This window comes from Coffea arabica, chromosome 3c (assembly GCF_036785885.1).
Source record: "Coffea arabica cultivar ET-39 chromosome 3c, Coffea Arabica ET-39 HiFi, whole genome shotgun sequence".
Taxonomy (NCBI): Eukaryota; Viridiplantae; Streptophyta; class Magnoliopsida; order Gentianales; family Rubiaceae; genus Coffea; species Coffea arabica.
In genome coordinates this window covers 33594448-33622413 of record NC_092314.1, presented here as the reverse complement: position 1 = coordinate 33622413, position 27966 = coordinate 33594448, and positions in this window count along the sequence as shown.

Genomic DNA, 27966 nt, shown 5'->3' with positions numbered 1-27966 from the left:
TTTTCTTGTGTTTCATGGTCTCATTTATCTTTTTGGGCTTATCAAATGGCAATCTCTCTGATTTATTGAAATTCCCTGGATACCAAATGTCTTACTTCATTAGCGTTGGAAGTCAACGAAACTCGATACAATTCACAGAGCAAAGTTGAGTTTTGCAGTGTCAAGGGGAAAACATCAAAATACTCATGTTTACACATTTCTTGAAGGAGGAATTGATCGAATGGTGGTGGCATTATTTTTTCTTTCTTTTGCAAGTCCATACTTGTTTCAAATAACAAAATTGGGGCAAATTTTTATGTAATTGTGGAATGTCGCCCAAGAATTGAATATTCATGGTTCAGACCGAGGAAGAGGTGTGAATCAAAGTCTTAAGGGGGAGCAACAATGTCATAATGCAAAGCGAATGATCGGTTGCACAATAATTGGTTGAAACTAGGGCAAAATTTTCTGAAAAAATTCCCCAGGTGAGTATTCAAAAACTTCTTCATGCACTAACGCTTCTTTATTGCCAAATCAAATTTAATTTTCTTGTTAGTGAAGTCTCAGCGTCCGCTGCGCACCCTACTACCCCCTTCTTGACGAATCAAATTTAATTTCTTGTTGGTGAAGTCTCAGCGTCTGCCGCACACCCTTCTATCCCCCTTCTTGACAAAATCAAATTTAATTTCTTGTTGGTGAAGTATCAGCGCCCGCCGCGCACCCTTCTACCCCCCATTCTTGACAAATCAAATTTAATTTCTTGTTGGTAAAGTCTCAGCGTCCACCGCGTACCCTTTTATCCCTTTCTTGACAAAATCAAATTTAATTTCTTGTTGGTAAAGTCTCAGAGTCTGCCGCGTACTCTTCTATCTCTCTTCTTGACAAATCACTTGTTGGGCTTGGGTTGTATCCCACCAATCTCGACAGATTTAGGTTGTATCTCACTGACCGTTTTATCGTGTTGGATTTCGAATCTCGACAGGCTTGGGTTGTATCCCACTGACCGTTTATCGTGTTGGATTTCGAATCTTAGTAGGCTTGAGTTGTATCCCACTAACCGTTTTATCGTTGGTCTTGAATCTTATCCCACCAACCTCGATAAGATCGGGTTTTATCCCACTGACATTCATATGTTTGCATGTTTCAACTCACGGCAGAATTAGACAGGTAAGTAATTTGGTGTCTACGTCTTTGTCTCAAGTTTCTTCAAAATCCGGACAAAGAGGGGCAAACTGTAGACACCAAAATTTCATCATTTTATTTTATTTTATTCATTTTTATTCATAAATTTTGTTTATTTTGTTTTTCTTGAGGAAAATCATTTTAGAAAATTAAAAAAAAAAAGAAAATTAGAAAGATAAGAATTAGAAAGAAAGAAAGAATGGAAAACAGAAAAAATGAAAATCAATTTTGTGTAAAAAAAAAAAAAAACTATTCCACGCGTGCCATTTTCTTCTTCATTCGTACGGAAGCTAGGAGCAAGCTCAAAAATTGCAGCGGCCATTTGTCCAATTTTTACTCATTTTTCTTTGGCATTTTTCCAGCACTTTAGTACAAGAGGATACTTCATCAGCATGAATCATCAAGATCTTTCCAGAATCAAGAGCCATCTAAGGGCTCAAATTTTGGCCAGAAAAATGCAGCAAACAACTACCATTGATGCTAAGTTTTGGGGGTATCTAGTGCCTATAAAAGGCCACAAAACGAGAGGGTTAGGAGGAGAAAAAAGGAGTTGGCGGCTAGGTAAGAAAAAGAAAAGGCTACCGAGAGTAAAAGATAGAGAGAGGGGTAGAGCAAGAGGGAGCTCCGAAAAAGGAAAGGGAAGAGCTTCGGGTGGGCGGTGGAGAAAAACAAGAAAAGAAAGAAAAGGGAAGACTGAGTGAAGAACAAGAGGGGGGGAAAACCTAGGAGAATCAGTGAGATCAAAAGAAAACACACGACATCGTTAGTCCGTGGAGGAAAATGGCAGCGCAGGAGTCCTTGCAAAGACTTGCTCTTCCGATCATCTCATACCTTGTTTTGCCTTTTAAAAGGCTAAAAGGTGATGCTTTCTACCTTGTCTGTTCATAGCTGTTTCTGTTTTCCTCCCTTCTTGTACGTTCTGTTCGTGGATCTGGTTGGGGGCAATGTTTTAAAAACCGGACCGTTAATTGAACCGGTGAAGTGAAAGGGCCGAGGTTCAACCGGTCGGACCGGTTCAACCTCGGTTCAATGAATTTTTTTAAAAATAATTTATATAAATATATATATGTACAAAATAAGACATGTAATGGACTAATTTAATATTTTATATGATGAAAAGTTTACTATTTTTTAATAACTTGGATTTTTAAAAATAAATTTTTTTAATTATAAGTTAAAACAAATAAATTTCATCTCAATTTCAATTATATCTAAATCCAACCCCAAAATATCACAATATTTTGAAATTATACAAAATTCATGTCTCTGAGAATTTAGATATTATGAATTTTAATTTTAATTTACGTTTTGAGATTTAGATATTGTAATTTAAAAAAGAAAATTTGGAGTTCGAAGGAAATCAAGAAAATCGAAAATAGAAATGTAAACTTGATAAGAAACAAAAAATAAGATAAAAGTGAGTGGTTGTAGCATTAAATAATTTGGGTTAAAAAAATTCTTTTTTAAATTTTTTCAATTTAATGGACAAAAACAAAATTAAAAGATGGAAGAAAATATTAATAAATTAAAAATAAAGAGGTTTGATTAAAAAGGGAGTGACAAAAGAAAAGATGATAGAGAGAGAGAGAGAGAGTTGAAAATTAAAAAGAAAGAGCCATGAGGGGATGAGATTTTGTAAGAAAAATGGAAAAAAGAAATATGAGTATTTGTTTTATATAAATAAGTTATCAAAAAAAACTAATAAGATGTGATGGTACAACGGTTAATACATTGGTCTTTTATTACAAAGGTCTTAGGTTCGAATCTTGATTGTTGCATTTTGCAAAATTTAAAAATTTTAAAAAAAAAAAAAGGAAAGCTGAAAACCGGAAAACCGCCGGTTCAATCTAGTTCGGCGGTTTTCACGGTTCAACCGGTCTTTGACCGGGTTTCTAGCAAAGTCAACAATGTCATTGAACCGGAACGCTGCCATGGCCGGTTCGCGGTTCAACCAGTCGAACTGGCCGGTCCGGTCCGGTTTTCAAAACATTGGTTGGGGGGGGAAGAAGAAAGGTTTTGATCCATGATTCTTGCATTGTGTAGTGTTTTCTTTGCTGCAAAAAGGGGTAAAAGGTGTCAACCAGAGTCGTTCCATCCCTTACCCATGATAGTTTTATGTTTATGCTTTCCTTTTCGGTTTTGTTTCCTGCGCAAGATTGACTAATGGTTCGGTTAGAATGTTTGTGTTTAGATGCTGAAGTGTTGTGTAGTGGATGGTGTTTCATAGTCTTCTTTTGGGTCAAATCTTGGCGATTATTGGTAGGGTTTACTGACTAATAAATAACCCATAAGGAGGTTGCAGAAGTTTTCTTTCGGTTTGTGAAGTCACAGAAAGTTTCTAGCTTTGCATGTTTTTATTCTGATTTTTTTATGCTTAAATCCAAAGGTTTTATGTTGCAAAGTATGAAGAATGTTTGATGATCTTGTTGCCTGGGTTTAGATTGCGTTTGGCTGAGATTTGTGCATAAAATCTGCTGCAACAAGATCGAAGCTCTCGGCTTGTTGCAGCAGTACGGGCAGATAATCTTTTCTTTCTTTGGTTGCTGAAGTTGTGGCTTGTTTGACGTCCTTGTTTTGTTTGCTGCTTGACTGGGATGCCATGAACATGTTTGTTATCAAAGCTGTGTTTAGAATCTTCTTGTTGGGAACTTAGGGACAGAAGCCATTAGCTCTCTTTCATGCGTGAAGCTCGGGTCTTAGGTTGTTTGCTTTTTTTTTTTGACGATCTGTGGGTTGAAAGTTGCTGCAAATGTTGATATCACTTTGCTGTATTTTATGTCCGAGAGCCTTGTTGCATGTTATCTTTCCTTTTTCCCTCATCCCAAGTTCATGCATTCGGGTTTAGTTGTCGAATCAGTTAAGGCTTCTTTGAATTGCTTCGCGTGAATATGTTTCGGATGAATGAAAGTTGCAGGAAGAATGGTGGGTGGGAAATGGAACTGCAAAAGCATAAGCTTGCCCGAAGTTTTGCATGGGATTTTTAACAAATTGCACTTTGACCCCTAATTTTCTAAGTAATGATACTATGGCCCAATTAATTGAATAACTTAATCAATTTTGTCCCTATAACATGCTATTTTTCTTTAATATGTCTTAACATGATTTTTGGATAGATTTTTAGTGAGTTTTAGGACGAATTTGAAGGTTTAATAACCTTTTCTAGATTTATTGTTTTTATCTGGATTTTTAGTAAAACAATTAAATCTTTGGGTAATATTTTTGTTTTGGGGTTTAATGAGAGGATTTTGATTTATTTTGTGAACTTTAGCATTTTGTTTTGGTAGGCTTTGTCTTAAATCCTTAAACTTTATTTTATTTTAATTGAGACCCTTAATATTTGTAATAATAATGATTGAACCCCTCAAATTTCTTTAATTCTTGCAATTGGGTCCTTGTTTGTTTTAATTTATTAAATATGGGTTGTTTATTTTTATTTGCATGATTTGATTGATTCAATTTCGTGTTTATTTCCATTGTTATGATTATTTGTTAATTAAAGTGATGCCTTAACCTTTTTCTTTGTTTTGGAGGGTAAATAAGGAAAATTTTCATTTCATTGGGTCACCAATTTAAGGGAGGTATACTCTACTCCTTTATTTTGATTTTACTTAATCCTATGTGCTCCTATGTGATTTTATGTGTGTAATTGTATGATTTTTGAATGTTTTATTTTATTTTCATTTATTTATTTAGTCACTTTAATTGTTTCGATTTTGTATATTTATTTTAATTTAATTTGTAATTATTTGGAAGGCAGTTAAATGCCAAAATTGTAATAGTTAGGCTACTATTTTATTTCATTCTTGACCCCCTTTAGATTGTAGTTAGGGCCCCCAAATATAATAGTTAGGGTTTTATTTGCTTTATTTGCCTTGTGTGTTTTGTATGCTATGTGTTTACCGCTTTCTTAGGGTCTTGCATCTAGATATCATGCTTATGTGTTATGTGTTTATGTGATCGTATGTATTTACTTGCTTTATTATGTTTTATATGACTAATTTAGTTATAATCAATGTGTGACGTCACCACACTATTCCAACGCTAGTTGTGGCCTTTTTCCCGATTCCACACTAGTCCAACGCTAGTTGTGGTTCCTTTTTCCGATTTCTTACTAGTCCAACGCTAGTGAAAAAATAAAGACATGGGCTAGTCCAACACTAGACCCTTAGGAACCATTCGTACGTTAGACCATGTCTGTGTGACAATCACTACACTCTCATGCATATTTTTCATTAAGGTTTTTTTATCATTTTCGCATGACATTTCCCTTGTATACACATCCCTTATCCCATATTCCTCCTATATATATATATCCCTTATCCCATATTTCCCTCTATATAACCCTATGTGTGGGACATGACATTAGACTTACATTTCATATAAGAAAAATTAGAGATAGATTAGTACATTTACTTGATTAGATTGGAAAAATATCTCTTGAGTATGGGATATGGACGAGTGTGGCTTTTATAACCTTAACATGCTTGTATTCCCTCTATAAAAAGGGGAAAATTTAGTCACGAATCTTAGTTCTCCGTACCCATCATGATGCATTCCTTTAAGTCATGTATTTTTGTATATTATTTTTTTTCTTTTTCTTAGAGTCTCATATTTTTGCATATTCGTGATCTCTTCAAAAAGTCACTTTTGGACATTGCAATTAATGCGATTAATGCCAATCGAGCTTTGAAGAGACATATTGACCCTTTCGATAACCATTAGATCTAGGTTTACATTCATATAGTGACATCCAAATATGATAAATTTTTAGGTTAAATTAAGAAAAGTTTTTACTAAATCACGTAACTAGCTTTGGTTAGGTTAAAAGGGTGCCTTGGATTTTATCCTTGCCTTTCTTTTCTTCAACCGTGACTTACGATTCTTTTTTTCTGATTTTCGAAAACTTGGACTCGTTTAAAAAGGGTTTTCTCTACTTTTTCTTTAAAAATTCATTTTAGGTGACTTGGTACACCTTAACTCCATACCAAGTGGCAACTCCTATTTTTTTATTATTTAAACTATATTTTGGGCCAAAAATCGTCGCACCTTCAAACCCCATATTTAGGTCCATTTTTTTAATTTATTTTCTCTATTTATCAAAACTCATTTTCGCTCGAAAATTGATCAAAATTCATTTCCTTATTCACTTTCTAATTAAAAATGCCTGTTCACTCAAAATAAATCAAAAATTCCTTTTTTATAAACACCTTTATTTTTCATTTTCAAAAAATGGGACGCGACACCTCTCAAGTGGGATAAAGCGTTTAAAAATGCTATTACAAGTATTAAGACTTATCTCATAAATTCTTATGTGTTAGCTGCGTCAGTTCCCGGAAAGCCATTGATTCTCTACATTTTCGCTCAAGAACGATCAGTTAGGATTCTATTTATTCAAGAAAATGATACAGGTAAGGAGAATGCATTGTGGTAATTAAGCCAGATTATGACATCAAATGAGTTGAATTATTTACTTATTGAGAAGTTATGCTTGACACTTATGTTTGCCATTCAAAAATTAAAGCATTATTTTCAAACACATACTATTCAACTGATATCCAGGACCAATCCCATTAAATATGTTATGACAAGATCTGTGCTGTTTGATTATCTTTCAAGATGGTACCATCAATTTCAACAATTTAAAATTATCTATGTACCTGCAAAGGCTGTCAAATGACAAGTATTGGTAAACTTTCTAACTGATCATTCTATACTTGCCGAATGAGAGTTGACTGATGAACTCCCTGATAAAGAAGTGTTTACGGTTGAATCTCCGTAATCGATGTATTCGATGAGGCTACCCCTTGTGATAGGACTGGTGCGGGAATCGTCTTTTATACTTCTCAAACAGATATGCTGCAGTACTTTTTCATTTTGACACGTTAATATTCGAATATCAATGATTAATTTTTGGTCTTGAGATGGCTGTAGATATGAAACAGTTACATCTTAGGGTCTACAGTGATTCCAAATTAATGGTAAATCAACTTTTTGATATTTATAATGTTAAGAAATCTGAATTGATCGCATTTTATAATTATGCAAAATAACTCATGAGATATTTAGGCAATATCACCATAGAACATATCTCGTGAAAATTTAACCAACAACCCGACTCTTTGGCAAGGTTGGCTTCCATACTCAATCTATCTTCTCATCGAAATCAAATTTTAATATGTCAAAATTAGGTCATATCTCCGATATTTGGTGAAGAAGATAATGATAAGGAAGAGAATGCCTATCATATTTCTATTCATGAGATTGAAAAGGAGGATTGGCGTCATCCCATCATTGCTTACCTTAATTATGAAAAATTATTGAAATATCCCAAGAAAAGAGTTGATATACACCGCTGAGTGCCACGTTTTATCTACTACAAGGAGATATTTTATCGAAAATCATTTGATGGAGTATTTTTCTATGATGTCTTGGAGAAGATGAAACTGTGCAAGCAATGGAGGAAGTTCACTCTAAAATATGTGGTGCTCATCAATTTGACTCTAAGTTACACATTCGCATTAAGAGAATGTAATACTACTAGTCAACGATGCTGAAAGACTGTATTGACTTTGTTAGAAGATGTCAAGTTTGTCAATTTCATGACAATTTCATCCATCAATCCCTTGAATTATTGCACCTAACTGTGGCTTCTTGGCCATTTGACACTTGGGGATTGGATATAGTTAGACGGTTTCAAAAATCTTTTGTGGACATATTTTTATTTTGCTGGCAACAGATTATTTCTCAAAGTGGGTTGAAGCAGTCATTTACCAATATGGAGTGCCACGTTACATCATCACTGATAATATAAGTTTTTTTGCAATACCTGTAATAACTAAGTTTTGCAAAAAATTTAATTTCAAATAATATAATTCTTCAATGTACTGCGCTGCTGCAAATGGATTTGTCGAAACATTCAATAAGACCTTGTGTAATCTATTGAAGAAGATTATGGATAAGTCAAAAAAAATTGGCATCTTCGAATTGAAAAAACTCTTTGGGCGTATAGAACTACTTTTCGAACTCTTACGCAAGCAATCTCATATGTACTTGTCTACGGTGTTGAAATTGTTCTTCTACTTGAGCGTCAAATACCTTCACTAAGAATTGCAATTCAAGAAAGGCTCAATGAAAAAGATAATGTTCGTCTTTCCCTTGAGGAGTTAGAAGCACTTAATAAAAAGAGATTAGAAGTTCAACAACGAATTGAGTGCTATCAAACTCGCCTTTTAAAAGCATTCAATAAGCACGTCCGATCCCACTCTTTTCAAATTGGAGACTTAGAACTTGCTATTCAGAAACCAATCATTCTTATTCATGGTAGACAAAAGAAATGTACCCCTAAATGGAATGGTCCATATATTGTTCAAAAAATATATACAAATGGCTCATATAAATTTGTTGTTGAAAATGGATTAAAGGTTGGCCTCATCAATGGCAAATACCTAAAGAAGTACTATGCATAATTTGAAAGTTCCATAACACATGAGTTAAAATTGCATGTTGTTCCTAGCCCACATAAACTAAAACTGTGAAGGGCAACCACTAATAGTGTAGTATGTAACTAGACTGTTGAAACACTCCACCAAATTTAAGATGATAAACAAATAGATACTCCTGACCTGCATGACATTAAACTGTGAATGGTAAGAACTATATATCACTTGATTTCCTTTGGAATATGTAGGCAGTTCAGGAGGCAACCTCTAAGTTTAGTTACACCCTTCAAATCAAATCTTTTTTCCTTATAAACATTTTCTTTAATATTAAAGTATTAAATTCAAAGTTCCTTATAGCAAAAAATCACAAGATAAAAAAAGGGGTGTTCTATTACTTAAAGAAAAGTTTCATTACATAAGGAAAAGGCGAAGGAATTTTCAGCAAAAAAAAAAGTAGAACATGAGAAAAGACATTTAAATGTCAAACTTATGATCTACCACAACTACTTTTTATATTTTAAGGAAACACTTTATATCTTCTAATTATTTCACTGCAGTATCAGTTACCATGTTGGCATTTTCAAGAGAAGAGATATCATCATGCACTTGAACTACTTTGGTTTGGATCTTCTTGAAGCCTTTATGCTTTTCATCAATGGTTGAACTGATTTTCGTGCTCTGTTCTTTCAAATCAGCAAGTTCCTTTTGAAGAATTACCTTTCTATCTTTATTAGATTGCAACTTTTTTTAAGGCTTTGGATACCAGTGGTCAGTTCTTCTTCCCCTCTTTCAACTTCCTTAAGTTGAGTGGTCGTTTTGGAAAGAAGTTTTGCATATTTTCTTTAATCATCTTTTCCTTTGATGAACACATTGAAGAATCATATGCTGCGGCTTTCACAAATAATTCTGCCAATAATTCCTTTAAAGGAAGTCCATTTGTAGGATCTACCTACATGATCTCACTAATAATTTCTTCCGCACACTCTTTCAATGACGAAATTTGTTCTATAGGAGTGTCAAGAATCTGCTCGCGAAAATTCATCCACTGGTATATTTGAATCAATTTTTACAAATATTTTATTTGATGTGTTTGAATCAATTTTTGTCCATGAAATTCTGATATCAATGCTACCTTAGGTTTTTTTCGGATCTCATGTGAACTGATCAACTCTTTCTTATACATCGATGGGTAGACCCACTGATGGTAAATTGTCTTGGACTGTTGATGATGACTTCATGATCTTTTTTATTTGAAACTGCACCAGCAGTTTCAGCTTCAATCGGTGAATTATTGCCAACTTCTGCTCGGCAAAATTCAAGAAAAGAGGGCTAAAAATTAAAGAAGTCATGAAAATCAAGAAAAGGAGGATGATAAGAGATGATATAAGTTTAATTATCTTAAGTGGCGACACTCTAGCCAATGATAATAAAAATGAAATCTCCTTCACATCAGAAGACTTTGTTCTCTTCTTTCAGCGATTCGAATGACGGCCTTGGCTGCTTCTACCGCTTGCTAATGAATGGACTCCTTCTTGAATAGATCTGGTACACTTGACTTGAGTTCCTTCCTTTTCAATAGTTTTGGCAGGATCTTGATAATCCAATATTTCAATTTTGACATCTTCTCACGTAAAAGTCACTGTCAAAGATTTTGAAATTGTTGATGACATTTTCTCTATAGGAGTCGCTTGTTTCGCCTCTTTAACGGTCCATTGAGAATCCTTAGAAGACTTGCATCTCATGATAACATTTTTTAAGCCAGTGTTAGTAACTTTGCCCTTCTGCAAAGAAGATGTAGTAGGATCCATCTCAATCTCTATAACTCCACTGTGATGCGTTGATTCATTAGCAAAGGTAGTCTTGCCCTTCTTTGGTGATTGTTGAGGAATCTTGATTGTGAATTTAAAAGAAATTGAAGGAACGCTATTTGACCTTGTTGACCACTAGGTATCATAGTTTTTTGTGATTAATGGATGCTTCCTATGCATTGGGATTGTCATTCTAGGTCGTGTCTGCATGCGAATTGAGCAATCCCATAGTTGAATAGTTTCACCAAAGGTTTAGGTTTGAGTAATCTCCTTCAAGTTGTTTGGAATGTCCTGACAGAAGACAAATTGTCTACTAAATTTATAAGGATTATATCTTTTAATAATGAAGACATTATCCTTACGTAGAGTATAGTAGCAAGATCGTTGACTAATAAAGTAGCTCATAAGCTTTGATGATAAGGATTAATCGTCAATTGACACTTTTTCTTCATTCTATTCCAGCATAATTTGGAGAGCGTCAAGTGATTTACTTCTTTGAAAACTTTCTCAGCCTTTGATTTACCATAGAATATTATCATTTTCTCACCACTAAATCTTATCATATGCACGTAGCAACTACTCGCTTAGTTATTTTCACAGTATATGTCAAAGTATTGGCCAACCCAAGCATAGACGAAATGGATTGGAAAAGCAACACCGTATTCTCCAATGTTAGGAGTGTAGACGATCTCCTTCAACTCACTATATATGCTCACAAGGACGGGAACTCTAAGACAAAATTTCTTTCCTATGGCTATCAAGCATGCAACTTTGAAGACATTTGGCCGAATGTGATCAACTTTCTGGTAAAAGAAACTTGCAAATCCAATATGCTATGAATGCCGCAATGTAGCTTTCTTTTCTCAATGACCCAGTGATATTTAATGTGTCAAAATGAATGTTAAAATCCTTTGTATCAGCAAGGTGATGAGACTCTACGCTTCCAGAAGGATTGTATGTCAGTTTTGGCCTAGATGTGGCCTTTCTTTTATTCGCCCTATCTGGAGGAGCTTTATATCTAGCCTCTCCTTTGGATCCAGCCTTTCATCCACACTCCTTAGTCATTTGTCCAAAGATGGTAGTAAGCGAAAAAGAGCTGCCTGCAACTTCCCAGGGAGAAGCGGTTTTTCTTCCTTATTAGAAGTGAAATGTTCCTACGCAGAAGGGACAACTTCATCGAAGAATGAGCCATTAACTGGAAAACCACCAAGTCAATAAAGGTCCCAAAGTGTGATGGATAACTCCCTAATAGGTATATGAAGTGTGTTCATCGAAGGACACTAGTATTTGAAGAAAGCTCATAAAATATTCTCACAACAATCGTAGGAGAACCTTGACGTGTAGACAGTTCAAATTTGCCAGTACGTGTGAGCACCTCTTTGTGACAGCCCCACTTTCCCCTAAGGCGAACCAAAGGGGTTGGCGGACTGCCTGCCCAGCTCTCGCCAGGACTACGGATCAGATTAGCGCGATCTAATACTTTTCGGGTCATACAACCGCGTGAAAACCAGTCGAATCCACAAAATAAGAAAAAACAAAGTCGGAGTCGGCCATGAAGAGGAACCGACACGTCAAAACCCAACCAAACGTCAAGCAAATATTTACATCTCACAAGTTAGCATATACTTCCCAAAAGGGGCATACCAAAGTGATTCAAAAGTGGATACATGTACGGTTTGCCAAATCCAAAAGAGAAACGGACCAAAAGTACATTTAGGGTTTTAATACATGAGCTATACAAAAGATATGTCCAACTAGCTCAAGTCGGCAACCGATTATCAAATCCAGTCCAAAAGTATTTATTTTTCCTGTAAGGAAAACAAAAGGAACAGAACGGGGTGAGCTTGCGCTCAATGAGGTACCAAACAGATAGCAATAAAGTCATGGCATTTCACATTTAACAAATCAGATACACATGTCAGATGTAAAGCAAAGGAACTAATGAGTCAAATCAGAAGGATACGGGTGGCTCTCAGGAGCCAAATTTCCAGTGCAGTACTTGATCAAAACCGGTTGACTCTCCGTCAACGCATATAGAACCAACGCGTCCGTAGACCCCTCTTTACACCGAATTCCGTCCACCAAACACCCCTTTACCGGGCCCGCTCACCGTAACCGAACAGAAATGGTAATACTCGAGTATACCGGAATCAAGGGTCTCAATACCCAAAAATCCCCGAACAGACTACCGTGGTTCGTTATCTAATCGTCCAGGCCCTTGCCGACCCGACTCGAATAACTTAGCCACAGGATTGAGCTCATAAGTCATAGAAATCCGAACAGATGCAGATACAGATAACAGATTCAGATACAGATACAGAATAGCAGATTCAGATAGCAGATTCAGACGGCAGATTCAGATAGGCACTCAAAATTGGCATATGAACAGATAAAAGAACGAGTGTGATAAAGTACACCCTCGTCTCAAACAAATTTAACAAATTACAGAGCAGAAATCAAGTTAAACAGCAATGAAGGGGAGTGGTACACTCACCAATTCAACTTCAAAAAGTTTCACTTCAGATTGGCCTTAATCGCCAAGAAACCCTAAAATAATCAAAATAAACCAATTGAAGGTTTCATATCTAAAATCGAATAAACGGAATGCACAAGTGAGACATACTAATGCAAGGGTACAAAAACATGATTTTCTTGAAAACGAAAAGTTAGTATGAAGACTTAGGCACAAACAACCCAAAAGCCTTTCATTTCCACAAAAAGGCCAATCCAACTTAAAGAAACCAAACGGCCTAGAAAATTGGGCAGCACTTCCCCTAAATTTCTTACTTTTCCAGCCATTAAGGCTTCATTATATCCTCAAATCAGTCCCAACATTTCACACAAAAGTCATCTCATTTCCCAAAAGCCGTTCACTAGGCTCAAAGTAGTACAAGTACAAAACTTAGCTAGGAAACAACCGAAATGAAAGCAAGCCCCAAAAGAGACTCGATAACGAGTCATATAGCCATGCCAACCACAACCCCAGTAAGGTTTCATATGCATAAATAAGCATTAAAGCAAACCAGAAAATCAGGAAATGTAACTCATTTGTTCCAACAATAAAAACAGTTTTGACCTCCTAATGCGGTAATGGCGTCAATTTCACTACGATTATCGGATGGGGGTGTAAGACCCACCGTTTCGAAGCTATGAAACAGGGCTACAACAATGTAGAAGGTCACTCAATCCAGTTCCTAGCTTAACTAGGTCGAAAATGCCAAATACTAACCCAGAATTCCCAAAACAGGTTTGCAAAACACAGAAAACTGTAATCGGTATATCTCAGTCCATACAAGTCCAAATACCGAAATTCCAAGGGCATATGTTAGCTAAGACATTCAGCTACATTTCATCAGAAGACACCAACTCAAAAATCCAAACCAATTCCAGTCAAAATAGCCAATTACTATCGCAGTTTTCGCATTCTGTCCAAAGCAGAACAGCTACAGTAATAATGGCATAACTCACTCTACACTCATCCAAATGACCTGAAATTTTGCAGGCACTTCAAACTCATCAATACCTACAACTTTCATGTTTTGAGTAAAGTCTAATTCGGCATCTAACCACATGATATAAAACCGGACAGAAATTGGGGATGATAGAACCCTAACTTTCACTTTTCCTTCCAAATCCAAAATTGGTTGCAATTATCTATCATTCACACCTACCATAGTCATTACCCCTCATTATCAACCATCATAAACAACCACAACACCATGATCATATCAAACCAGAAAATTCCTCAAAAAAATAAAAACTTCACCAATTCATCACAAACCAAGAAATAAATCACATAATCCATCACTTTAGCTCCCATTAGGCACAAATTAAACATCATTAAGTGTAGGAGGAAGTTCATATACCACTTACCAAGTAAACAAGAGAGGGAGAGATGTAGACCACCTTAGCTCTTCAAAAAAACTTCACCAAATCACTTACTAGCACCAACTAGAGGGATTTTATGGAACAATTCTAAGTTTAATCGGTTGGAATGGAAGATTGAGCTAGTTTGAAGCTTGAAACTTGGAGAAGTTTTCTTCCTTTTCCTTGCAAGAGGTTCGGCCATGAGAGAGAGAAGAAATGGTGATTTTTGTGAAATTTTAAGATATTTAATCACTTGGAAAAAAAAAGTCAAAAAGTGAATAGTGTCCATCCAATCAAATGGTGACACTTGTCACCTAATTAATGAATCTCTATCTCTTTGTTCCCCCTCATAGCAATCCAAATGACATCCTCTACTTATCTCTTAACACCCGATAAATTTCAACCAGTATCCGAAACTTAAACTTATTGGCCGAATTTTTCCGAACTTATCGTACTAGTGGGTCCCACGTCCGTTATCTATCCTTAATTTTTCAAAAACTCTCCAATACTAGAAAATTCATATAAAAACTATAATTACACATAAAATGCATCAGGAGAATTTTCCTAAACCAGAAAATGCAGAAAACATGCCATTAAAGGAAATAAACCCTAGAAAATTATTAGGGAATTTACGGGTTCTCACACTCTCTCCCCCTTAAAGAAATTTCGCCCTCGAAATTTTCTTATCAACGGACTCTATCAAATCTAAAGTACCCAACGGACCATACCTTCTCCATCCTCAGACGAGTCAGGGACCTGATGCTGCTCTAGAGAATATACTCGAGCTGGTGCCTTCGATCCCGTCCCTTCTCCTTTCGTCTGTCCAGGGTTGCTCTTGGCGGGTTGTTGAGAATTAGGCTTGGTTGGTGGCAGAGTCCCTCTCCGCTCGCGCAGGCGAGCTGGACAGTTAGCAATCCGATGTTCAGCGCTTCCACAGCGCAAGCATTTTCCTTCTTTCTTCCAGCAATTTGTTTCCGTATGACTTGGTCCTCCGCAATACCCACAGGGACCACGTGTAGCAGAGACCCGTCCTCCCTGAGGGACATCACGCGACACCCCTGGTTGCCGTACTTCCCCGTTTCCCTTGCGAACCTTAGAGATTGTACTATTATCCGCTTGTTCTGAGCTGCTCCCCGGAAAGCCCCTTTTCTTGGTTTGGAAGTTTCTAACTTGTAGCCTCGCATCTTCAACCCGTTGAGCTTTCTCCACAGCGTCACTAAAGGCATTAAGTTGGGCTACCGCCAGATCTTTTTGAATTTCTACGTTCAAGCCCTGGATAAAACGCCTTATTCGCCGCTGCTCGGTCATGATGAGTTCGGGCGCAAATTTGGATAGGCGGGTGAATTGGCTCTCATATTCCGCCACAGTTTGAGCTCCTTGGCGGAGTCGAATGAACTCGTCTTCCTTCCTCTCCTGAACTAGAGGAGGGAAAAACTTCGCATTGAACTCTCTGATGAAGTTCACCCAAGTCCTAGGTGTCTGTTCTCGTTCCCACTTCTGCCGAATTACGTTCCACCAGGAACGGGCTGCCCCCTCAAGCTGGAACACGGCAAAAGTCACCTGCCGTTCGTCAGGGTAGTGTAGGGCTGCAAATATATCCACCATCTTTTCAAGCCATCTTTCGGCAACGTCTGGGTCAGGTCCCCCAACAAACTTTGGCGGAGCAAACTTTTGGAATCGTTCGAGAGCTCTATCTTCGCTCTCGATATGATGGCCAGGGTTTCCGGGGTTTCCAGGGTTAAGGTTTGGGTTCTGGCCCTGTTGTTGTACTACTTGTGCTAGTAGGTTTGTCATTTGCTGCATAGCGGCAGCTATCTGCACATTGGGGTCTATTTGGGGTTCAGGATTGGGTCCAGTAGAGGTTTCCCCCGTTTCCCTAACCGGCGTGGGTTGTCTAGTTCCGCGCCCACGTCCCCGACCACTTCGTGTTCCTTCCATAAATTTCACTCGGTCTAGGCAAGAATGCTAAACCAAAGCAATATCAAAGCATGTAAGTAATACGCAAAACTTTCACATTAACACACATTTATACATTGCAAACATGATCACAACATATATATACAAGTCGGTCAAAATTAAGCCACACACATATATACAGCCAGTTAAGTCAAGTACAAACATAGACAATCCACCGAGGAATAGCCTTTCTAGTTCACCAAATCCTTTCTAACCTAGGCCCTCATATCTTTCGTATCCGGGCGCAAGAATCCCATCTAAGATAATTCACAACTCGAGCCGGCCGGTCCCAAGAGTAAACCATCTTTATTAAGGATTCCTACCGACATACATACCTAGCTTCCTCGAGTCCCATGATAATGATTCGTACACTTATCACATGCCCGGTTCATAACTTACGCTCAAACGAGCACTTAGACATATTCATGAAATTAGGACCACAACACCACTTGGCCCAGTCTCACTCCGCGCAGAGACCACGCGAAGTGGCTCTGATACCACTTGTGACAGCCCCACTTTCCCCTAAGGCGAACCAAAGGGGTTGGCGGACTGCCTGCCCAGCTCTCGCCAGGACTACGGATCAGATTAGCGCGATCTAATACTTTTCGGGTCATACAACCGCGTGAAAACCAGTCGAATCCACAAAATAAGAAAAAACAAAGTCGGAGTCGGCCATGAAGAGGAACCGACACGTCAAAACCCAACCAAACGTCAAGCAAATATTTACATCTCACAAGTTAGCATATACTTCCCAAAAGGGGCATACCAAAGTGATTCAAAAGTGGATACATGTACGGTTTGCCAAATCCAAAAGAGAAACGGACCAAAAGTACATTTAGGGTTTTAATACATGAGCTATACAAAAGATATGTCCAACTAGCTCAAGTCGGCAACCGATTATCAAATCCAGTCCAAAAGTATTTATTTTTCCTGTAAGGAAAACAAAAGGAACAGAACGGGGTGAGCTTGCGCTCAATGAGGTACCAAACAGATAGCAATAAAGTCATGGCATTTCACATTTAACAAATCAGATACACATGTCAGATGTAAAGCAAAGGAACTAATGAGTCAAATCAGAAGGATACGGGTGGCTCTCAGGAGCCAAATTTCCAGTGCAGTACTTGATCAAAACCGGTTGACTCTCCGTCAACGCATATAGAACCAACGCGTCCGTAGACCCCTCTTTACACCGAATTCCGTCCACCAAACACCCCTTTACCGGGCCCGCTCACCGTAACCGAACAGAAATGGTAATACTCGAGTATACCGGAATCAAGGGTCTCAATACCCAAAAATCCCCGAACAGACTACCGTGGTTCGTTATCTAATCGTCCAGGCCCTTGCCGGCCCGACTCGAATAACTTAGCCACAGGATTGAGCTCATAAGTCATAGAAATCCGAACAGATGCAGATACAGATAACAGATTCAGATACAGATACAGAATAGCAGATTCAGATAGCAGATTCAGACGGCAGATTCAGATAGGCACTCAAAATTGGCATATGAACAGATAAAAGAACGAGTGTGATAAAGTACACCCTCGTCTCAAACAAATTTAACAAATTACAGAGCAGAAATCAAGTTAAACAGCAATGAAGGGGAGTGGTACACTCACCAATTCAACTTCAAAAAGTTTCACTTCAGATTGGCCTTAATCGCCAAGAAACCCTAAAATAATCAAAATAAACCAATTGAAGGTTTCATATCTAAAATCGAATAAACGGAATGCACAAGTGAGACATACTAATGCAAGGGTACAAAAACATGATTTTCTTGAAAACGAAAAGTTAGTATGAAGACTTAGGCACAAACAACCCAAAAGCCTTTCATTTCCACAAAAAGGCCAATCCAACTTAAAGAAACCAAACGGCCTAGAAAATTGGGCAGCACTTCCCCTAAATTTCTTACTTTTCCAGCCATTAAGGCTTCATTATATCCTCAAATCAGTCCCAACATTTCACACAAAAGTCATCTCATTTCCCAAAAGCCGTTCACTAGGCTCAAAGTAGTACAAGTACAAAACTTAGCTAGGAAACAACCGAAATGAAAGCAAGCCCCAAAAGAGACTCGATAACGAGTCATATAGCCATGCCAACCACAACCCCAGTAAGGTTTCATATGCATAAATAAGCATTAAAGCAAACCAGAAAATCAGGAAATGTAACTCATTTGTTCCAACAATAAAAACAGTTTTGACCTCCTAATGCGGTAATGGCGTCAATTTCACTACGATTATCGGATGGGGGTGTAAGACCCACCGTTTCGAAGCTATGAAACAGGGCTACAACAATGTAGAAGGTCACTCAATCCAGTTCCTAGCTTAACTAGGTCGAAAATGCCAAATACTAACCCAGAATTCCCAAAACAGGTTTGCAAAACACAGAAAACTGTAATCGGTATATCTCAGTCCATACAAGTCCAAATACCGAAATTCCAAGGGCATATGTTAGCTAAGACATTCAGCTACATTTCATCAGAAGACACCAACTCAAAAATCCAAACCAATTCCAGTCAAAATAGCCAATTACTATCGCAGTTTTCGCATTCTGTCCAAAGCAGAACAGCTACAGTAATAATGGCATAACTCACTCTACACTCATCCAAATGACCTGAAATTTTGCAGGCACTTCAAACTCATCAATACCTACAACTTTCATGTTTTGAGTAAAGTCTAATTCGGCATCTAACCACATGATATAAAACCGGACAGAAATTGGGGATGATAGAACCCTAACTTTCACTTTTCCTTCCAAATCCAAAATTGGTTGCAATTATCTATCATTCACACCTACCATAGTCATTACCCCTCATTATCAACCATCATAAACAACCACAACACCATGATCATATCAAACCAGAAAATTCCTCAAAAAAATAAAAACTTCACCAATTCATCACAAACCAAGAAATAAATCACATAATCCATCACTTTAGCTCCCATTAGGCACAAATTAAACATCATTAAGTGTAGGAGGAAGTTCATATACCACTTACCAAGTAAACAAGAGAGGGAGAGATGTAGACCACCTTAGCTCTTCAAAAAAACTTCACCAAATCACTTACTAGCACCAACTAGAGGGATTTTATGGAACAATTCTAAGTTTAATCGGTTGGAATGGAAGATTGAGCTAGTTTGAAGCTTGAAACTTGGAGAAGTTTTCTTCCTTTTCCTTGCAAGAGGTTCGGCCATGAGAGAGAGAAGAAATGGTGATTTTTGTGAAATTTTAAGATATTTAATCACTTGGAAAAAAAAGTCAAAAAGTGAATAGTGTCCATCCAATCAAATGGTGACACTTGTCACCTAATTAATGAATCTCTATCTCTTTGTTCCCCCTCATAGCAATCCAAATGACATCCTCTACTTATCTCTTAACACCCGATAAATTTCAACCAGTATCCGAAACTTAAACTTATTGGCCGAATTTTTCCGAACTTATCGTACTAGTGGGTCCCACGTCCGTTATCTATCCTTAATTTTTCAAAAACTCTCCAATACTAGAAAATTCATATAAAAACTATAATTACACATAAAATGCATCAGGAGAATTTTCCTAAACCAGAAAATGCAGAAAACATGCCATTAAAGGAAATAAACCCTAGAAAATTATTAGGGAATTTACGGGTTCTCACAAGCGTGAATTTGGCTATCCCTAGATCTCTATTGTGAAACGATAAATTTAACACAACCACTTCCTCCTTTCGTGACATGGTAGAAAAAGTCAATGGTGGTACAACTTTCTTAATCCACTTGCTGGTCCAATTTTCAAGATGAAAGGATCATTCAAGAGGTAAAAAAAACTCAACAAAGATGACAATTGTGGGTTTATTAACATATAATGACAAACTCTTCGATTGAGATCCTCTCCGTTCATCTGTTAATGAAATATGTGGTAGTGCCGTGGCATAGTTCTTAATTTACATGGTTGCTGAAATTTTGTAAAAACAAACGTAAGTGGACGAAAAGAATTTGTTTTTGTGAAACTTTGGTAATCAAGTTACCTAGTTGTTGAGTTTCAAATTCCTTGAGCGGGGTGCTGGTTTTCTATTGAAATTGGTTCTAACAATATTATGCAAGCAAAAGTGAGATGGGATGTTGACAAACAATTGATAAAGAGGTTAGAGTATATATTATTTTAGCAAATCAATCATGTATCAAGGCATGTTTGAGTATTAGACTTCGGATGGCAAGTTGACCAGACACATGAATCGGTGGAGTTTCAATTGTAAGAAGTCATGCATGCAATTAAGGTGGCCAATGTATTAATCAATTTCATGGTGAAACTCTGATTGTCACTTTGATTTGTTAAACAATTATGAAGTGGTGAGATTTCAATGCAAGTTGGTTGAGATACTTCTGATTTATCAACAGAACATGAAGGAATTGCTCACAAGCTTTAGGAATCCGAAAGCCACATTATCTTCGAATAAGTTGATGATTCAATTTCCCAAGTTCAAGACATGGCAAACTGGTATGTAAAGCTTCATCACATGCAAAGTGCCGAAACGAATTAAAGCATGCAAAGAAAGCTAGGAAGCAGCTTTCAAAAAAAGGTAAAACAATGCAAACACATCAAGATGTTAAATCAAATTCCCATGCTCACTCACAATCCCACAAATGTGGGGCACCCTCATGTGGATGATTTCCTTCGATTCATCTATTATGTGTTTAGATTCGCAGATTTTTCCATATGTGCATATTATTGTTGATCCTTAGCTGTCTCTTTTACTTTAACAGAGGTCAGGTTTGGCCCCCCTCTAATTCGCTGTACTCTTTTCGGATATAAATAAATTAAGCGATGGCATCCCTATTAATTTAAAAAAAATTAAAGCATGCATGCAAATCAATGGTACAAAATGTGACGACTGGAAAATTCGCTCATATTTTCTGAAAATTCCCTCTTATTTTGATTAGATTACTTTATAACATCTTTACTACTCATTTACTCCCTCAATAGTTACAATAAATCATAGAATCAAGGGTTGTACCTTTAGTTTTATAGTTAGCATAAATCAGGGTTTTCGCATATTTTGGCCGTCTGATCATTTGGTGAGGTGTGTGTATTAAATGTAGTGGTTAAGAGTGAGTTTTAGATAAAAAAAAGTGTGTGATTAGAAGTGATAATAATAAGCTAGTGAACCATAAGTAAAAAATACAAGTACAAGAGAGTTAAATAAAAATAGACTAGAACCGACGTGCACCGTTTGCTTCTGATTGAGTACCCCACTTGACCAATACTTTCTTACCCTAATCTTCTTATTTTTATTTCATCTAATCCTCCCTAAATTAACCCTTAGGTCAGCCACCATTATTGACTAAAGAAAAGGAAAAGAAAGAAAAAATTGGGGGATGCCAAGTGTTGGCAAACAACACCACCTTTGACCAAAGACCTCCCTAGTATTTATCTTGAATATTTCACCAAAATTCTATCATTTTCCCCTCCTTTTGGCCGAATTTAAGAGACAAGATAAGAGAGAAAAACTTTCATTTTCCTTGCCTTGATTTCATGCTCAATCCATGAGGGATTCAAACACCAACCCAAATCTACACCGATTAATCTTAAGCTGTGCTTGGAGGGAAGCTTTTGGTGGAGTCACTTGAGGAAGAAAGTTCTTGTGTGACAGCCCCACCTCACCCTAAGGCGAACCAAAGGGTTCGGCGGACCGCCTGCCCAGCTCTCGCCAGCACTACGGACTCGATTCACACAAACTCAGCATAGTACACGCGATAGGACCCAAAGAAAATGAACAATCGGAAACTACTAAGGTGAGAACATGCCTACCAAACCATAAAATCATAGTCTCAATGGAATACATTTAATCGACAAGGTCAAACACTTATACATATATTTACATTGAAGTCTTGAACAAATTAACATACAGTGCGAGCCGAGGTACTCACACTACACAAAATACATTTAGGGTTTCGTTTTTAAAGAGTTTAACAACATGACATATATACTAGCTTGCCCCTTTTCTTCCAAAACTGTGATTTTCAAGTTTGTCCCTTGTAAGGAAAACAAAAGTAACAGAAAGGGGGTGAGCTTACGCTCAATGAGGTACCAAACATATAGGGGTAAAATCATGGCCTTTCACGTTTAATCAATCAGATACATATACCAAATATCAAGGAAAGCATTTAGACACAGTAATTCAAAGGGAAAGGATACAAGTGACTCTCAGGAGTCAGATTTTCATTTGCAGTACTTGATCCGAACCCGTTGACACTCCGTCAACGTCAATAGAACCAACATATCCGTAGACTCCACTTTACACCAATGTCCGTCCATCAAACATACCCCTACTGGGCCCGAACTCCATTCAGGAACAGTAATGGTAATACTCGAGTATACCGGAATCAAGAGTCTCAATACCCAAAGATTCCCAAAACAGACTACCGTGGTTTGTTATCTAATCGACCAGACCCTTGCCGGCCCGACTTGAGTAACTAGCCACAGGTGTTGAGCTTAGAGGTCACAGAAAGGTCGTTGGATACCAGCCTCCAAACGACGTCCGAACAGATTCAGATACAGTTAACAGATTATACACAGTAAATAGGCATATGGACTGACAAGAGAACGAGTGTGATAAAGTACACCCTTGTCTCAAATAGAATAAACAGATAGTGCAGTCATTTAAATCGCAGATTGCAGGGACAGGAACCAAGTTAAACAGAAAATGAGGGGAGTGGTACACTTACCGGTTCAAGTACAGATACTTCAAAAGTTTTCACTTCAAACTGGCTTTAATCGCCAAGAAACCCTAAAATCATCAAAATAAAACAATTGAAGGTTTCACATCCAAAATCGAGTAAACGGGATGTACAAGTGAGACTCGACTACACGTCGTACACCTTTCCAGGTTAAGTACTAGTACAAAAGAATAAAATATGACTTTTGAGCAAAAAGATAACAGTTGGTCCTAGGGTTACAAACAACTCCCAAAATCTCACATTTGTACTAAGATCAACCCAATTGAAGGAATCGTGTAGCCCTAAAATTTTGGACAGCATGCCCTCTGTATTTACCTATTTTTCCCAACCACTTATGGCTTCATTATTTTCCTCAATCAATCCCAAAGTCAAATGCAATATAAATTCATCACAACAGCTGTTCAATAGGCTCAAAGTCATTCAAGTACAAAATTTAGCTAGGAAAATGATCGGAAATGAAAGTTAAGTCCTAAAACCCAAAAATAGATTTGACGTCATTTAGCGTATTGAACACAACCGGCGCTCAAATTATCGGATTGGGGTGTAATTTATACCGTTGAGAAGCTAAAACAGAGGGTTACAGCTTTGATGAAGGATACTCAGTCCATTTTACAATGTATATAGATCAAATTCACCAAAACAACCCCAGATTTTCCCATTCGAAGTTTACTGTGGCAGTCCTGATTCATGCAGTCATATCTCAGCATATACAATTCCAATTCAAGTGATTCCAAAGCCATTTGAAAGCTAAGATACAAGTCTATAAGTCTTAAGAAGATATTGACAACCAAATCAGTAGTATTCCTGGTCAAAACAACCAATTACAGAAGCTGATTAGCATATTTGGATAGAAACAGGGTAGTAGGGGTATTTCAATATTTTCACAAGTTACGTTGCTCCGATTGAGTTGAAATTTTGCAGACTACTATAAAACATCATTCCCTATAACTTTCATGTTTTGTGATAAGGCCAATTCATTCTCTAACTAGGTGTAACAGTACCGGGTAGAATTGGAGAAAAAATGAAACCCTAATCTGGAATTTTCAGCAAAAAGTGGAAATTTTCCGCAATTAGCTGCAATTTATGCACAGTAGCTTCATTCTAAACTATCCCAAGTCATCATCCATGGCCACACAATATTAAACCTATGAAAACAGAAAAATTCAAGAATAAATATAAAAGTCACCATTCTCAACTAAAAGTCATGAAATCTTCCACCAAATCACATCTTTGACTAACACAAGCTATCAATTTCATATTAGCAAGACCAAAGAATGAACTCCTTAGCTACTCACCTTGCAACTCAAGAGAAGAGCCAACTAAGCACCTTTGTTTCTCATACCACTTCACCAACTACCTCAAGACCACTTGGCAAAGGGATTTTATGGAGTGATTTGAAGTTTTATCGGTTTGATTTGAAGATTAGAGCAAGATTATGAAGTAGGAAGTTGGAGAATTTTTTTATTTTCTTGAGCAAGAGGTTCGGCCAAAGGGGAGCAAAATGTGATGAATTTTTGGTCAAATTTTGATTAAATGGTAAAGTAGGAAAGTTAGTCAAAGTCCAAGAATAAATGGCACGGTGACACTTGTCACCTTTTGGCCCTAAAGCTTATCCTTTTTCCCTCCAATGCTAATCCAACAATAATACAATTAAGTAACCTCGAATTACCTCTTATCACCTAGTACATTAATCCCGGTATACAAAACTTAATCTAATTGGCCGAATTTTATTAACTTACTGCACTAGTGGGTCCCACATCCGGTATACACTCTTAAAATCTCATAAACTAACTTATACTAGAAAAAAATGATTTCAAAACCATCTTTACTCATAAAAATTATTTTCACAATTTTTTGAATAAATAAAATGTGGAAAAGCGTGCAATTAATAGAAAATAAAACCTAACAATTAAGAAAATTACGGGTTCTCACACTCTCTCCCCCTTAAAGAAATTTCGTTCTCGAAATTTTCTTATCAACGGAATCTTTCAAAATCTAAGGTACCTAACGGATTGTACCTTCTACGTCCCCAAACGAGTCAGGGACCTGATGGTGCTCTAAAGAATATACCCGAGCCAGTACCTTCAATCCAGTCCATTCTTTTTCCGACTGTCCAGGGTTAGTCTTAGTTGGTTGCGGGGTCCCTTTTTCTTTTTGTAATCGAACTGGGTAGTCAGCAATCTGATGATCGGCACTTTCGCAGCGCAAACATTTTCCCTCTTTCTTCCAACAATTTGCCTCCGTATGATTTGGCCCTCCGCAATATCCACAGGGACCACGAGTAGCAGAGATCGGTCCCCCTTAAGAGACATCACGCGACACCCCCTGTTGTCGTACTCCCCCGTTTCCCTTTCAAATCTTAGGGGGCGTACTTGTACCTTCTTGCTCAGAGCTACTCCCGAAAGAGCCCCTTTTCTTGGTTTGGAAGTTTTTCACCTGCAACCTAGCATTCTCTACTCGTTGCGCCTTCTCTACGGCATCGCTGAAGGCGTTAATTTGGGTTACGGCTAAATCTTTCTGGATCTCCACATTCAGACCCTGGACGAATCGCCGTATTCTTTGCTGCTCGGTCACGATGAGTTCGGGTGCGAATTTGGATAGCCGAGTGAATTGGCTCTCGTACTCGGCCACTGTTTGGGTCCCTTGACGAAACCGAATAAATTCATCCTCCTTTTGTTCCTGAACTAGAGGAGGGAAGAATTTAGCATTGAACTTCCGCATAAAGTTCACCCAAGTCCTGGGCGTTTGCTCTCGGTCCCACTTTTGTAGTATTACGTTTCACCAGGAACGGGCCGCCCCTTCCAATTGGAAAATAGCAAAAGTCATCTGCCGTTCCTTCGTGTAGTGCAGGGCAGCAAAGATATCCACAATTTTCTCTAGCCACCTTTCGGCTACATCTGGATCAGGTTCCCCAATAAACTTTGGTGGGGCAAACTTCTGGAACCTCTCGAGGGCCCGGTCCTCGCTCTCCACGTGATTACCAGGGTTCCCAGGGTTGGGGTTAGGGTTGTGACCCTGTTGGTACACCACTTGAGCTAGCAAATCAGTCATTTGCTGCATGGCAGCAGCTATTTGGACGTTGGGGTCAACCCTTGGTTCAGGGTTTGGTCCAAACGAGGTTTTCCTAGTGCCCCTTTCAAACGTGGGTTGCCTAATTCCACGCCCACGGCCTCGTCCACTATGAGTGCCCTCCATTGATCTAAGTCAATCTAAGGTCGAGGTGTAAAGATAATATTAAAGATAAGTATAGGCATAAGCAAATAACAAGAGGTACTCACAGATCAAAAGCATATCTCTACACACAACTGTACCGAACCAGGCACACAGTAACAGTCAATTAGATACAAATATGAAAGATCCATGAAAGTAGCGGGGTCATCCAAAAGTACTATAGACAGACTAGGTCACGAGTACAAAAATAACTCACGAAAAGTTTTTCCCCCTCTAGGGCTCCGTCCATAATCTACGAGAACAACACCATTTATATCTTAATCAAGGTTGATCACGCTTAACCACATGCGAACAAACCACACGAAGTTTCATAAAATCGCATTTCTAGTTCGCCCAATCCTTTCTAACCTAGGCTCTCATCTCTTTCGTATCCGGGCGTAAGAATCCCATCTAAGATAATTCACAACTCGAGGCGGCCGGTCCCAAGAGTAAATCATCCATATTAAAGATTCCTACCCGACATACATACCTAGCTTCCTCAAGTCCCATGATAAAGATCTTTACACTTATAACATGCACGGTTCATAGCTTACGCTCAAAAGAGTACTTATACCTTTCGACGCATTCACGAAAGCAGGACCATAACACCACTTGACCCAATCTCACTCCGCGCAGAGACCACGCGAACCTGGCTCTGATACCACCTGTGACAGCCCCACCTCACCCTAAGGTGAACCAAAGGGTTCGGCGGACCGCCTGCCCAACTCTCGTCAGGACTACGGACTCGATTCACACAAACCCAGCATAGTACACGCGATAGGACCCAAAGAAAATGAACAATCGGAAACTACTAAGGTGAGAACATGCCTACCAAACCATAAAATCATAGTCTCAATGGAATACATTTAATCGACAAGGTCAAACACTTATACATATATTTACATTGAAGTCTTGAACAAATTAACATACAGTGCGAGCCGAGGTACTCACACTACACAAAATACAATTAGGGTTTCGTTTTTAAAGAGTTTAACAACATGACATATATACTAGCTTGCCCCTTTTCTTCCAAAACTGTGATTTTCAAGTTTGTCCCTTGTAAGGAAAACAAAAGTAACAGAAAGGGGGTGAGCTTACCCTCAATGAGGTACCAAACATATAGGGTAAAATCATGGCCTTTCACGTTTAATCAATCAGATACATATACCAAATATCAAGGAAAGCATTTAGACACAGTGATTCAAAGGGAAAGGATACAAGTGGCTCTCAGGAGCCAGATTTCCATTTGCAGTACTTGATCCGAACCCGTTGACTCTCTGTCAACGTCAATAGAACCAACATATCCGTAGACTCCATTTTACACCAATGTCCGTCCACCAAATATACCCCTACCGGGTCCGAACTCCATTCAGGAACAGTAATGGTAATACTCGAGTATACCGGAATCAAGAGTCTCAATACCCAAAGATTTCCAAAACAGACTACCGTGGTTTGTTATCTAATCGACCAGACCCTTGCCGGCCCGACTTGAGTAACTAGCCACAGGTGTTGAGCTTAGAGGTCACAGAAAGGTCGTTGGATACCAGCCTCCAAACGACGTCCGAACAGATTCAGATACAGTTAACAAATTATACACAGTAAATAGGCATATGGACTGACAAGAGAACGAGTGTGATAAAATACACCCTTGTCTCAAACAGAATAAACAGATAGTGCAGTCATTTAAATCGCAGATTGCAGGGACAGGAACCAAGTTAAACAGCAAATGAGGGGAGTGGTACACTCATCGGTTCAAGTACAGATACTTCAAAAGTTTTCACTTCAAACTGGCTTTAATCTCCAAGAAACCCTAAA